Here is a 14,852-nt window from a genome sequence, read left to right as displayed (position 1 = left end):
AAACAAGAGGGCCATGATGGCCCTATATCGCTCACCTGTTATCATTGCACTTGAGGACAAGAAGGTCCTCAGAAAAAATATCTAAATCCAAAGGACAGGAACAACTAAGGGAAGAAATTTAACCAAAAAGAAAAAACAATTCTTACAAGGTATAGATATGTCAGAATACACCTAAAAATTGGAGGTACCATCCATGTTGTACCACAGAAAACTGGTCTCGGTTTTTCCCTATGGCCAATTATAAAAAAGTTACTAAAATAAGCTATTTATAGTAACGTAAAAGGGAAGTAATTAAAAAAAAAATATTGTAAGTGAACAAAAGAAGGATCTGCCAAATAAATCTGTTGGCATAAATGAAATTTCAGATCAGTATCTTCATTAGTTACGGAGATATACCCATTTTAATTTGAAATAAAGGGACGTAATTTGACATAAAATCAGTCCATAGTTATCTACCCTGATTGTCTCAGTCCAACTAATAACAATAATGAAATTTCAAATAAGTCCTATAAGTACTTACTGATATAAATCCATTTTGATTACAATCAGGGGAGGTAATCAGATATAAATAACTCTGGAACCTACGACTGGATCTGATTTGTCATGGAATCCAAGATTTATTGTTGTTGAAGATATTTTGGAAGTTTGTTTCAAATAAAACCATAAATGAAGTCTCTATATGGCTGCAAAAGCTAAAATAGCCGATTTTGGACCTTAAAGGGGCCATAACTGTGGAACCCATGATGGAATCTGGCCAGTTCAAGAAAGGAAGAAAGATCTTGTGGTGATACAAGTTGTGTGCAAGTTTGGTTAAAATCAAATCATAAACGAAGCTGCTATTGTACAGACAAGGTCAAAATAGCTAATTTTGGCCCTTTCAGGGGCCATAACTCTGGACCCCATTATGGGATCTGGCCGGTTCAAGAAAGGAACCGAGATCTTATGGTGACACAAGTTTTGTGTTAGTTTGATTAAATTCAAATCATAAATGAAGCTGCTATTGTGCAGACAAGGTCAAAATAGCTAATTCTGGCCCTTTCAGGGGCCATAACTCTGGAACCCATATAGGAATCTCGCCAGTTCAAGAAAGGAACCAAGATCTTATGGTGATACAAGTTGTGTGCAAGTTTGGTTAAAATAAAGTAATAAATGAAGCTGCTATTGTGCAGACAAGGTCAAAATAGCTAATTCTGGCCATTTCAGGGGCCATAACTCTGGAACCCATAATGGAATCTGGCCAGTTCAAGAAAGGAACCAAGATCTTATGGTGATACAAGTTGTATGCCAGTTTGGTAAAACCCAAATCATAAATAAAGCTGCTATTGTGCAGACAAGGTCAAAATAGCTAATATTGGCCTTTTCAGGGGCCATAACTCTGGAACCCATAATGGGATCTGGCCAGTTCAAGAAAGGAACCGTGATCTTGTGGTGATACAACCTGTGTGCAAGTTTGGTTAAAATAAAATCATAAATGAAACCACTATCGTGCAGACAAGAAATTGTTGACGCACGCACGGACGCACAGACGACGGACGACGGACGAAGGGTGATCACAAAAGCTCACCTTGTCACTATGTGACAGGTGAGCTAAAAAACAACATATTTTGTATTTTTACGTAATTTATGATTATGCCATTATTTTTTGGAATCAGCTTACTGCAACTCCAGCACTAATATTGCAGATGTATACATAAACTATGTCCAATGTCAGTTTCCTGATTGACAATTTGTTTTGATATGGCTCTTCAATAGTACGTGTTGTACACCGAGTAAATATATGAACAAACATTCAACTTTCTTAATAATGTTTTTAAGTTATTCAGTAAATATATACCCATACGCTTAGATTTCATTGATACATGCGTCTAACGTCAAGTGTAACCTTTATTTATAAAAGTGGTAGTCGCATAATGGCGGATTCAAATAGTCCACAGATCTTTTTGCTCTAAAGAGCATTTCCCTTAAATTTCTTGTCATTTTCCGCTGAAATCACATGGCATGTCTACGTGTTTCATTTTGATAGCGTTTTCATTACGAAATAGTTTAGATTATACAAAATTCGACGTTGAAACTAAGGTTATTCACCACCACTACCATTTTGGGTTCCATTTCTTAGCTGAATTTGCAGTTGTCATGCACCAAACAAGACCACCACTTTTCATTCGATTTTACTGGACAATGTTACTCTAGAAAATGTAAATTATGGACATGTCGTATGTCCTGGAGTATGGTGCAGCCACTTGAAATGAGTGAACATTTTAATCATATTTACACAGAATAAAGAATAAATTTAAAGCTAATTAGTATGACAGCCGTTTGAAATGTGTGAATATTATATACTTACATTGAATAAAAAATAAAAGCTATTTAGTGTGTTTATACCTTTGAAGGATGTATGCATTTGATTGAATACATCGAGAAACAGTACATGCGTCTCCGTCCACATGCGTTTCTTGTCCATATACCTTTCTGTGAATGTTAGGTCTGTTCAATCCGGCGGAAAAAATTCGAAAAGGCTTCCACCGGACAAAGGTGCCCGCTATGGTATGTTAGCTTTACGCTGGCATGCATTTTGTTCGGAACAAAGCTTTCCAGTTTGCGTCCGTTGATGTCCGGTGGACATGATTCGCAACCCGAGATCATGTCATTTGTCGTCAACAGTCAGTTGAAAATGTTCTTTTTTTGTGATATCGTGCGATGTCCGGTGTCCGTCCCACCGTCCGTCAACGTTTTCTTGTTTACTCGGCAAAAACTTCGTTTCAACTTTAACTTTATACTTTTGCGCGGATCCCTATAACCATTGATTACGTCAAGGAGGACAGGTTCACCGACGGAGATACCAATGACTTTAGTAAAAACTACAGCGAAATAGAAGAACAAATGATTTTACAGACGCCTACAATCCGCAGGAAGTTAACTACCATTGGCGATGGCTATGCAGAGGATAATTTTGAAACCGATATTGTCTGAACTGATGCAGTCATTTCAACGGCAACGGAAACATCTCAATGTCAGCTACATAGTCAAACCAAGACCTTCTTGTAAAATAGAGTCTTAGACGGAGAGGTGACGGCAATACTGACGACAACTATGCCAACGGCGACAATTTCCATGAGCACTACATACACTACGACAGAAATGCATGGATTGAACACTTAAAAAGCGGATAACCGACTGAAACATTGACGCTATACCGTCGATGGCAGCAGCGTTGACAGGGATGTCATGACTAAATAGTTTCTTCACGCATTGTATTCTTTGATAACGTAAATGTGTTGCAGTAAGTTTGAGGCTGCACCGTTCGTAGGCGCCTGTAGTTTATTGTTGCCTGTCAATCTTTTCAAACATTTGTTTAATAGAATAAATGCAAATCAGCTACGTAGCCTTTAGTACTAACACATTAAAATAACAAGCGACCTGCAAGTCTATCGTAGGTGGGCAAGTCTTATGCACTTTTCATTTATCAAATATTTATATAGTTAGAAATGTTATATTGAAATGTCTGTTTACCAAATGATTAGAACATGAAGCAGAATGTATTACCCATTCTATTTCATTACCATTCTTTTCGCTGATTTGCATTTATTCTATTAAACAAATGTTTGTAAAGATTGACAGGCAACAATAAACTACAGGCGCCTACGAACGGTGCAGCCTCAAACTTACTGCAACACATTTACGTTATCAAAGAATACAATGCGTGAAGAAACTAAAGGATTCTGTTAGAAAATCTGATGTTTTAAACAATTAGTCAACATATTAGTATTTAACATTGCTGAAAAACTATACATGTCTTACATTTCATTGCGTTGCTACGTTCTGTCATGACATCCTTAAAAAAAGAAAAATGATCAAGTTGGACATGTTAATCCCCGTCGAATCAAATGTTTCCAAAAAGAGCGAAACATGCATATACATTATGCTAACAATTCATCACAAGAACTACTGTTTTCTATATGTATTAAAGACAAAACTATGATTCAAAGTAAGTTATTTTACGAAAAAAACCAACAACAAAACATAACGATGAAACTAAAGTGGAACTCTGTACGTCTTTGAAACGTCACGACTTCATATTTTTTTTACAGACGTTAATTTTACGCGCTTTGTTTAATACGCTGCTAAGAAAGAGTTCTACAAATTTCGTTTTGCTTTATTCATTCTTAAATTTGTAAACTAGTTTATGCAAGAAAAATAACCTGCAACTGGTTTCAGTTGCAGATAGGAATATCCAGTTCGACAGTTAACTGTTTTGGCGGTAACTAGTCGGTTCTCCAAACAAGCAAATGTAACAAAGAGGAACAATTCTGCAAAAAAGGAAGTAGTTATGGTTTCTGTACAATATATATTTCTTCTATCATTGAATCCCATGAATAGTGTTTGGGCTATGTTCCGGACAAGCAACATAAAATATATTTAATGGCTCATAATGCAAAAAACGGAGCAAAGCAGATTTATGGTTCTTACTGACATTTTCACTCAGGCACCGCCTTCGTGAAAATATTCAATTGTCTCCCTTATCGGTGAGGATATATTTCGATATCACACTGCAAACAAACAAATATCCTCTATGTATTTCATTTAAATTAGAAAGTTTAAAATAACATTTAAACAATGTTTCCAAGTCTTACTTTTATCTAAACTTCAATGTGATCGAAATATTGATTGGTATCCGTCAATATACTTTTTTAAACATTCAATAAGAGTAGTTGGATTAGGACTCGGGACATTGCGCAGTCGCAGCTATTAAAACAACTATTATAACACTTAACTCTCACGCTTAGACAGCAGTAATAAAATATGGTTTGTATATTAACACAATTTATTGAAAACCATATTGTAACCGTTAAGTTAATTTAGACATGTCTGACAAAAGCACCAATCTTTTCACGACTGTACTTTATGCAAGGTAGTTAAGTTTTAAAAAAAGGTCCCTAAAAGTCCGTTGGATTACAAGGTCTATTTATAATAATTTCAAAATGACTGTTATGAATTAAAAATATACAAGAGAACAGTATAAATATACATTTATTTTTTTAAATCGTCGATATTCCGTACCAAGTTCAGTTTTGCGTCTGTGCATATTATGAAATAATATTTATAAACCACCACTATTTATAGTTCTTAAATAAAAGAAGAAATATCTAAAAAAGAAAAGAAAATGTGTACTGATATATTTCATCTTGTTCTTGTTCAAATTCAAGTGGAAAACTGTAGGTGTCGAAACTAAGTAGTGTCTCTGATTATAGTTACCTGTGGCGAATACAGCTGATTTGCGTTGGATCTTTTTAGTTGTTAAACTTGCCGGTTTTGATAAGAATCTAACACCGATGCCGCTTACTAAAAGACAGTCCGAATAAGAGTGTTGTATGCCTGTAGTTCCTTGGCATCTCAGGGTAGCGCCTTAGGTTTCGTATAAAGGACACAACTGATCTAGCGCATGGTTGGTGATGTCTCGCAAGGACAAATCGTTGCGAATATGCATGACAAGGTATTTACCGCCACTGACAATCTTTACATCTTGACTTTGTAGAAAATAGTTGTCCCTAACACTGTGTTTCTTTTTTATACCTCAGATTGTTACAACTTTTTCAGCAAAGTAACTCGACATTCGTTTAACTACTTTTCAAATCTCGAAATGTCTGACTGAAGTTTGGTTGCACAATGACTGTGTTGATCGTTTTGTAACTGAGGCAGATGTCGTTAAAGAGGCTCAGTGGTGAGCTTACAGTGTCTATGGTCGTTTATGAACACTGTAAGAGATATGAGCTATCATGATTGTCACTAACGTGATATCGGCTTAGTTGATGTGGAATCTTCCGTCAGCAATTGTTGTTACGAAGTCAGCTATCCAGCTCATGATAGAGTTCTTGATGATAGAGCTCTTAATTTATCAAATATTGGCTTGCTTGCCTTCTGACAGTCCCCTTTCTGATTATGAGATGTGTTTCACATAGTCGTCTGAAACTTATTGAGATTTATTTGTTCCTCAAATTTCCACATGATAGATACGTGCAAGATACGTTCAGTCTAATAAGAACACATAGAAGTTAGGGAGAAGGCGGGTTAATATCCTCTGATCCTAGACCTAGCACTTTCGATGTTTTTGCCGAGCCTACTGAGTTTATTAACCAGAAGATGTGTATGTTTGTATAATATCATATGTGGTGATCTGTAAAAGAATTAATATGATGGACTTCAATATGTTGACCTGAAATCTAACACAGTTCCTTGTTTCTTTGGATAGGTGTACACACAAGGTCGTTCTACGTTGTTGTGAGGACACCTTTCATCTTGATAGTCCTTCGGATGACAAATGCTGTCGTTCAGCCATGATCCTTTACTAAGAATGATATCTACACTAGTCACTTTAATGTCAGGAACCTTGTTTTGGATGTTTTTGAAATCTGGGGGTTATGGCATGCAGTACTTTGTGTGATTTCCGCGAGAGGTGCTCGAGGTTTGCAAAGGGAGGACTTGGCAATGGAGATTGCTATGGAAACTGCGATATAATTTAAGGAGTTAGACACAAAGCTGTTGCCAACTGCAGAATGTTTGTGTGGTTTGGTGTGTTGCAAATGGTGCTAATTTTCGACGAGTTTGTAATTTGCTGTTGACATACCCATGTAAGTTATATTGCACACTTGCCAGAAATATATGCATTGTTAAAGGGTTATTCCTGGTTTGTTATTTATGGATGTAATGATCTGTATTGCAAGAATGAACGAGAACATACAACAGAATGTGTTGAGAAAAGGCGCAGTTTATCTTCTATGTCGCTGTCCTTACTCTTTGTGAACATACACAAACACGACCGCCAATTTCTGTTAACTACGCCAAGTTTTGTACTGATTTTTACATTTAGATAATTACTTAAAGATATTTATACCATAACGCACTACTTTCATATAAAATAGTAGATGCCTTTCTTCTTCACTAATCTCAAAAGTTGATATTGTTAAAATAGTAAAAGTTGAAACTTCACAGGTCGGTCAATCAACACAACAAAAATGAGAATGTTGCAAGCTCGGTTTGATTGAGCCTATTCACGGATGTTGGTGGAAATGCATGCTACCGTCCGCGACATCTAGCCCCAGATTGGGCAGAACGCAACGTTTACACATGTTACAAGTACCAAAGGATACACGCAGCTTTACTCATACCACTGCGTGCATAGAACCTTTAATGAGACACGGAGTGCAACTCTTTTAAGGCCGTATATGGTCCCAGTTAAAACAATGGGTTTGTCCTGAACGAGAAAACAATGGACAGAGCTATTTATTTTTTTTATTTGGGTTTTACGGCGCACCCACACAGAATAGGTTATATGGCACCAAACAGGACTACAAATTTTGGTTTCAAATCTCATTTACATCGAAATAAAAACATGAGGTATGTATCAAAATTTGCATACCTGCTGGAATCACAGAGTTACATCAAAACCAAGTGTTAAAACCCTATTAGTCGCCTCTTACGATCATGCAAGGGTAAGGCAGTGGTTCCAATTCTTTTCATACACAGATCGTCCCAGAACCACATGGGGCATGGACAGAACTAACATACTGGATAACACTTCTAATGGATCTTTTAAGATTTACGTGGGTCATTTTTTTTTAAACTCAGTACAATGTTACATTGTACATGTAATTACATAATTTTTCAGGTCATAATAAGCTAAATAGTTTTCCCTATATATTCTATATAAAACTGACCTTTTTTAAAGAGCTACCAAACATAACTAGACCCATTTCAGAGAACAAATCCTTACCTCATTTTAAAGAGTTATGATAAAACTGATATAAAATGAAGAGAAAAGTAGGGGTTATGTATCTTCTAAGAGAGATTTTTCTAGTCAAATTTGCTTACTGTAAACTGACATCAAAATCACACTGTTGTGACCTGGAAGTACTACTCATACTAAAATTGAGCTTGACTTCACCAAATACAACCTGCTCTCCCATTTTTCCTACCAAAATGTCAAAAATACACCCACAATGAAATTTAAACAGAAACTAGCTTCAATTTAGACCTCTGTTGCCATGCCAAGTGAAAAATTAGTGTTCAAATACCTGGCAGCCATTACGCGACTAGACCAGATGGCTCCCACGCTGGTTCCTTTAGTTTAGTTAGGCCTATAAGAAAAACTTTTTTCTGTAATAGTCTCAATTTCATTTGTATAGTACCAGTAATATATTTGTATGAAAAATACTAAGTTTCAGCTTGATTAAATCAGTTTTCCAGGTTTTATGGCATTTTCAGTAACGCGGGTCCCTGCACCAAATTTCCTTCAAAATTGATGTCGCGACATAATTTTTAACCAGTTCTTCTAGCCAGAGCTGGCTTTTGCCCTATTTCATAAATTTTCACCATAATTTGCAAGCAAATTACACATTAACACTTTGAAATATACCAAATGTCTCCTCTGAAAGGTATAGATGGGCATAATTTAGAGTGCAAATTTGCATTTTTTTTTTTAAAAAATACCCCCAAAACAGTGAAAATGTGATTTTTGGGGTCTCTTTATCAATTTTTGCCGCAAAATTTCAATGAAATTCTCATTTTTTACCAAAATCTGACCAAACTAGTTCATTTATATCAATATCTGGACAAATTTCAATTTTGCCCACATTTTCTTATAGATCATAATAAGCTAAATAGTTTTCCCTATATATTCTATATAAAACTGACCTTTTTTAAAGAGCTACCAAACATAACTAGACCCATTTCAGAGAACAAATCCTTACCTCATTTTAAAGAGTTATGATAAAACTGATATAAAATGAAGAGAAAAGTAGGGGTCATGTATCTTCTAAGAGAGATTTTTCTGGTCATATTTGCTTACTGTAAACTGACATCAAAATCACACTGCTGTGACCTGGAAGTACTACTCATACTAAAATTGAGCTTGACTTCACCAAATACAACCTGCTCTCCCATTTTTCCTACCAAAATGTCAAAGTACACCCACAATGAAATTTAAACAGAAACTAGCTTCAATTTAGACCTCTGTTGCCATGCCAAGTGAAAAATTAGTGTTCAAATACCTGGCAGCCATTACGCGACTAGACCAGATGGCTCCCACGCTGGTTCCTTTAGTTTAGTTAGGCCTTCATTATCATATTACCATTTTCTAACTTTGTTTAAACAGTTTCGCAATTAGTAGATGTAATGTCAGACAATAAAACTAAACAGGTTTTCTGCAAGTCAAATTATGCCATATTTTTCGATATTTCTTAATATGGTTGGCATTTTGAAAAGTGTTAATAAAGGAAGCTGATAATATTTGATCCCATTAAAGTTTTAATCGTTTTGTAACGAAATAAACCATTTTGTAGAAAGAAGTCAACACATTCCAGGTAAAAAGCCATATATCTGATATGTCTGACGGCCATTTTGAAAAGTGTTAAAAATAGCAGATTGTTACCTGTAACTTTACGGGCCCCTTATAATTTGTAAGTTATTCAGTTATCAAGCTTTACTGAAAATTTGATGCAGTTGTCTTGTCCTTATTCGCCTAACTATTATAGGAGTTTTCATGATGATATGAAAATCTTTTTTTTTAAATGTCAGCAGTTCTGAATCCTCGGTGGAAGAAAGCAAATAACTAATACGAAAATGCTCATTCTTTTAGTAAATATGTATAAATAGGTATAAATGAATCAAAGCTCAGTATTAGTAAATGTTTGATGGTAATACACATACTCCTTTAATTCTTTATATACACAAACAATATGAATTTTAAGAAAAGTTAAGATAATGTGTTAGAGGTGTTAGAATCAAGTTAAAGGATAAACTAGCCTGAGATGTAAAACCGTTCATGTGAGGAAGCTATCCATCAGACTAACAGAAGATAGTTGGTTCTACCAAGGTGCCTGAAATATACACAAAGGGACACTTAAGATTTCCTTCCACCATCAGAAACGATGGAGGGATAATAACAGCATCTAGCGCATGCCGCCAAATCCATAGTTGTATCACACAACGAAGACAATGAAGACAGAATCTGTTGTCAGCAGATGGAAGGTTCTTTGGCTGTGAAGAAGCGTTTGTCATATTACAGTGAAGCAGGTTAAGAGATATACAACCACTGTTGCCATAAAGCTCAGAATAAAGGAAGTGCATGCCTTTATATGATCTAGACTAAGCGCCACAGCTTCCTCGTCAAGATCTAAGGGCTGATACATGTAGGATTTTCTAAACCCTATTTCCCCCTTTCTAGATGAAAGAACTGCATGTATCACAGCCGGTCAAGCAATACACTGAGAGCATTACATTCATCTGTTCTTATATTATCTGATTTTTTTTAAACAGACTGTGCACATGGATAAACTTTTTTTGATCAATATGTACCGTGTACCTACCCTTCCGGTATAAAATGATATTTGACTCGGAGCTATTAATTGTCAGTGATGCTTGAGAAAAACAAGAACGTCCGTATCAGGACTGTTAACAACTTTACAGTCAGACCCTTTATCAGCAGCAAACTTTGCATGTAAAGGTATTCGTGTGTCTGCCTCTTCTTGATTTGAATTTAAATTTGGTATGTCAAAGTGTAAATCTGTTGTAACTTTTGTAGCTGTATCTCCTTGGTCGCCACTCATGTAGATCACTTCAGTTTCCTTTAATTCTGCACAAGCATTTTCTTTTATGTAACCTGTATAGGTAAGTTAAAGTATTGTTACAGGTAACTTTTTGTATGCATTTACTGCAAAATGTCTTTGAAACATAACAGTATTGCTTATACATGTACTTGTTTTCTTCTTGGATGGTCGTTTTGTCATTACATTCATAGTATTTATTTTGCTCCTTGGTACTGGATAGAAGTGTTCTGAATGTTTGTCTTTTCCATCTGCAATGATGAAATGTTCGATTACAAACTTTTCAAGCATATCTGCACCTTTGTCCAAGGCATTTGACATACTTTCTTCTATGTCTTTACTGGCATGAGCACCAGGAACAAAATTCATTAGTTGACCTGGGTGGCTTTTTAAATAAAAAGGATCAATGAATGTCCCTTGAAACATTGAGATCATTTTTTGACATTTTATCATATGACTTACGCCTGGCCTTTGTTTCTATATAATGAGTTTCAGGTGTGTTGTGTTGTACACAGCAGACACTTTCATGGAATGCCATTGAGTATCTTGATGTTATTTGTCTGGATAGAAACCATTTAGTTAAAGCATTGTTTCTCATTTTTAATCGTATTATTCCACCTGACCATTTGAGGGCTTTATTTTCTGTTGCCTCTAGAGTATAGTCAAGCAATGCGCTATTAAACATGCCATCTGACAGCTTTGCTGTAAATAACCAATTATTGAAACCATCATTCACATCCTCTGGTAGTCTATTCATATGCAGGATTTGGGCTGGTAAGTACTTAGAATATATTGTTCTGTTTGAGGCAAACAAAAGTGCGAAAAGACATGTGCATGCCTCCTTCACACGGAGTTACATCCTCTAGTTCTTTCCGGTTTGACCATGTTATTTCTAATGCCTTTGAAAGTAATCCCATGAAAAAAAAACAACAACACTGGAGCATGCAACTGACCCAATGAATTTATATATTCCTTCATATGTAATAAAGTTATATAAATCTACCCATGATGACTGGATTAAACGCAACATTGGAAACTAAGTTTTTATGTTGACCATGTGTGTTTGACTGAAATACACTCCATGGCGGTGTATAGTTCACGTGTGATATGTCTTCGCAAAACACATCGCATCTCCCAATATTGTACAGAAGCTCTTTAAGTTTTGCATTAGTTATTATTTGTGATGTTCGTGGTTTTGTTTCTTGTACGGTAAATGGTGGATGGAAAATTGGACAAAGGCCTTTCAGTAGGTATCTTATATGGGATAATACTACACAAACTACCGCCTGTAAATTAAGAGATATTCCATCACCACTTTAGTTTTCAAGGTTAGAGTGCTATATTTGTATACATTGTTGTTAACATGTTAAGATCTATATACTTTTGAAAGTTATGCTATGGTGAAAGACTATGTTATATACTAAACCACGTTAATAGGTCTATGCTTTAAAAATTACATATGTGATAAACCATGCATTGGTATGTAACACTGTTTATTAATATAATATGTACCTGAAATGGATCTAATATCAAAACTTCTTTCATCGATTCTTTGTGGCAAAGACATGCAGCCACTTCTCAATAGTAATTGGAGATACAAGGATTGAGGTCATTGCATGAGTTGTTCTTTTTCCATCAGAAGTTCTTTCATAGTGATCCCAATTATCACATGCTGCAACTATCATCTTCCCCGCTTTGTCTCTTGGAACGATATTATCTAGCACAAGACCACCAGATGGTGTGCTCTGTTGAGTTTTAGCTAAATAGCTATCGGCAGAAGACAAGGAGAGTCGAAGTTCTGGATAAGACACACTGTATCCCAATTTATATAATATCATGTCTTCTATTAAATACCTACTGTCAAATTCATTGTACATGTAAATTGTGATACCAAGATGCTTTGGTGAAGAAACTAATGTATAAACATAATTGAAATGTCGCAGGCTAATGCTAAACATCTGGAATCTAGTTTTCTGTCTGATAAATATGCTGCATCATTGAAATGATTTTTATTAGAAAGCCAACCAATGGTTTTATACAAAAAGAATAAACAATTCCTTTTGTGCAGCTTAGCTCATTTCATCTGCTGAATAAAACTCATTGTCGAATTGTTTGGGGTTTTTTTTGCGTATTGTCACATATTCTTTTTCGCAGCACACCAATAACCTTATGTAATATACTTTCATCTGTGTCAGAATATGTTTCTATGTCCAAATCATCTGACGGCTGTTTTATACTTTTTTTCAAACTACTAAGTAATCAATTGTCCTTAATATTTCTTCTACAGTTATTTCATGAGAACAAACATAGTCTGAAGAACCGTTCTGGTGTATGAATGATAACTCCGGCTACATGTAACTGAGAAGCATTTAAAAGTTCGAACTTTTGTATGCTGCTACATCCTCGTATCCCTTGTCTTCGGATAGTATTATGAACCCCTGCCTTAAAGTTGATAACTGAATCACATGTTTTCCTTCATAATTGAGCATGCATATTCTTCTTTTCTTTTAACTTTTGTTTGCAACGCTTCTGTATTTAGAAGAAGATTCACTCTTAAATTGACCTTTCTCATGACTACGTATTTGGTTGTATTTAGATAGGCATCCCTTCTTTCTGTGATACCTAGCTTCAACAGCTTGATATACCTCGAAGCCTGTTTTTATAGAGATGTCACATCTCTTTTCAGCAACGCTGAAGACCAATAAGTAAATGTTTTTCGTTTTAGAAACGAATGTTGTCCCAAACATTGACGAACTACGACTAACACGAAACCATTTTTTTTTCAGTCAAATTTTTCTTCAGCAGACCTTGTTACTGGCAGTGGCGATGTTTTTTTGTTTGTTTGTTTGTTTTTTTTCTCCTTTTCTTTAGATTCATCATTTGCTTTTTTCAAAAATGAATGATGATCTGCACTCTGATATGATGATCTGCACTCTAATATTTTGATCTGCAGTTTCTATAATACCGAAAAGGCAACGTTCCATCAACATTGAACAACTCCCATCTCAGTGTTGAAAATTTTAACAATAACGTATTTTAGTAACTCCAAATTTATCTCATTGTTTACAAATATATTCCAAAATGAAATCGGCTCTTTGTGTTCCTGGTCCTTGGGTATGGCCTAGGAGAAGTTGTTCAATATCAATTTGTCTAAAGTGATAAGTCGGTCTTATTTTTCTTAAGGATATGTGATGCTGATCTGTCACAGTTTCATACGGCTTAGCACTAACTGGCTTATATCTTTATCTCTTTTGGACAAGTAAAGCAAGCACATCATCTTTTCTAACTGTAAAAAAAGAACGGATAGGCATGAAGTGACTCATTTGAACAAGATCAGACGATCGTTCAAATCACAGGTAATGTTTCATATATCTCAGTTAAGCAAGCACAACAGGAATGAAGGGTCACAATTGAACAAGATTGAACGTTCGTTCAAATTACATGTAGTGTCTCATAGTCAAGCAAGCACATTATCTTCTTTAGTTGTTAAAATAACGAACAGGCATGAAGTGTCTCAATGACACCGTTGAACAAGATAGATCCAACATTCGTTCAAAGCACATGTAGTGTCTCATATATATCTCAGTCATCTTCTCTAATGTGTAAAAAGAACGAACAGGGATGAAGTGGTCTCCACTGAACAAGATCAAAAACACATGTAATGTCTCATATATCTCAGTCAAGGGAAAACAATTGGTCAAGACAAACCCTATTACTAATAGGGGATTCCCTTGGTCTCGACAACACCCTGTTGAGTAGTAGTAGTAAACATTGTGATGAAGTTTATATTGCATGTTTATAAATCTGGACAGAACAATTTGATTACTACATTACGAGTCTCTAATTGTAAAAAGAACGACAGGCATGAAATTCTTAACCAGAGTTGTCTCCCCATCTTCTATATAATCCCTGTTGAGTAGTAGAATAGAATTTTGAAGAAGTTGATAATGCATGTTTATAAATCTGGACAGAACAGTTTGAGTACTACATTACGAGTCTCTAATTGTAAAAAGAACGAACAGGCATGAAGTGTCTCCATTGAACAAGATCAAACCACATGTACTGTCTCATATATCTCAGTCAAGCAAGCATGTTGGTCAAAGACAACCGTATTACTAATAGGGGATTCCCCTAACAGTCTATATAATCCTTGTTTGAGTAGTTATGAATAGGAATTTTTATGAAGTTGATATTGCATGTTTTAAATCTGGGGCAGAACAGTTTGATTACTATATAACGAGTCCCTAATTGTAA

The sequence above is a fragment of the Mercenaria mercenaria genome, chromosome 7 (assembly GCF_021730395.1).
Source record: "Mercenaria mercenaria strain notata chromosome 7, MADL_Memer_1, whole genome shotgun sequence".
NCBI lineage: Eukaryota > Metazoa > Mollusca > Bivalvia > Venerida > Veneridae > Mercenaria > Mercenaria mercenaria.
This window is presented reverse-complemented; position numbering follows the sequence as displayed.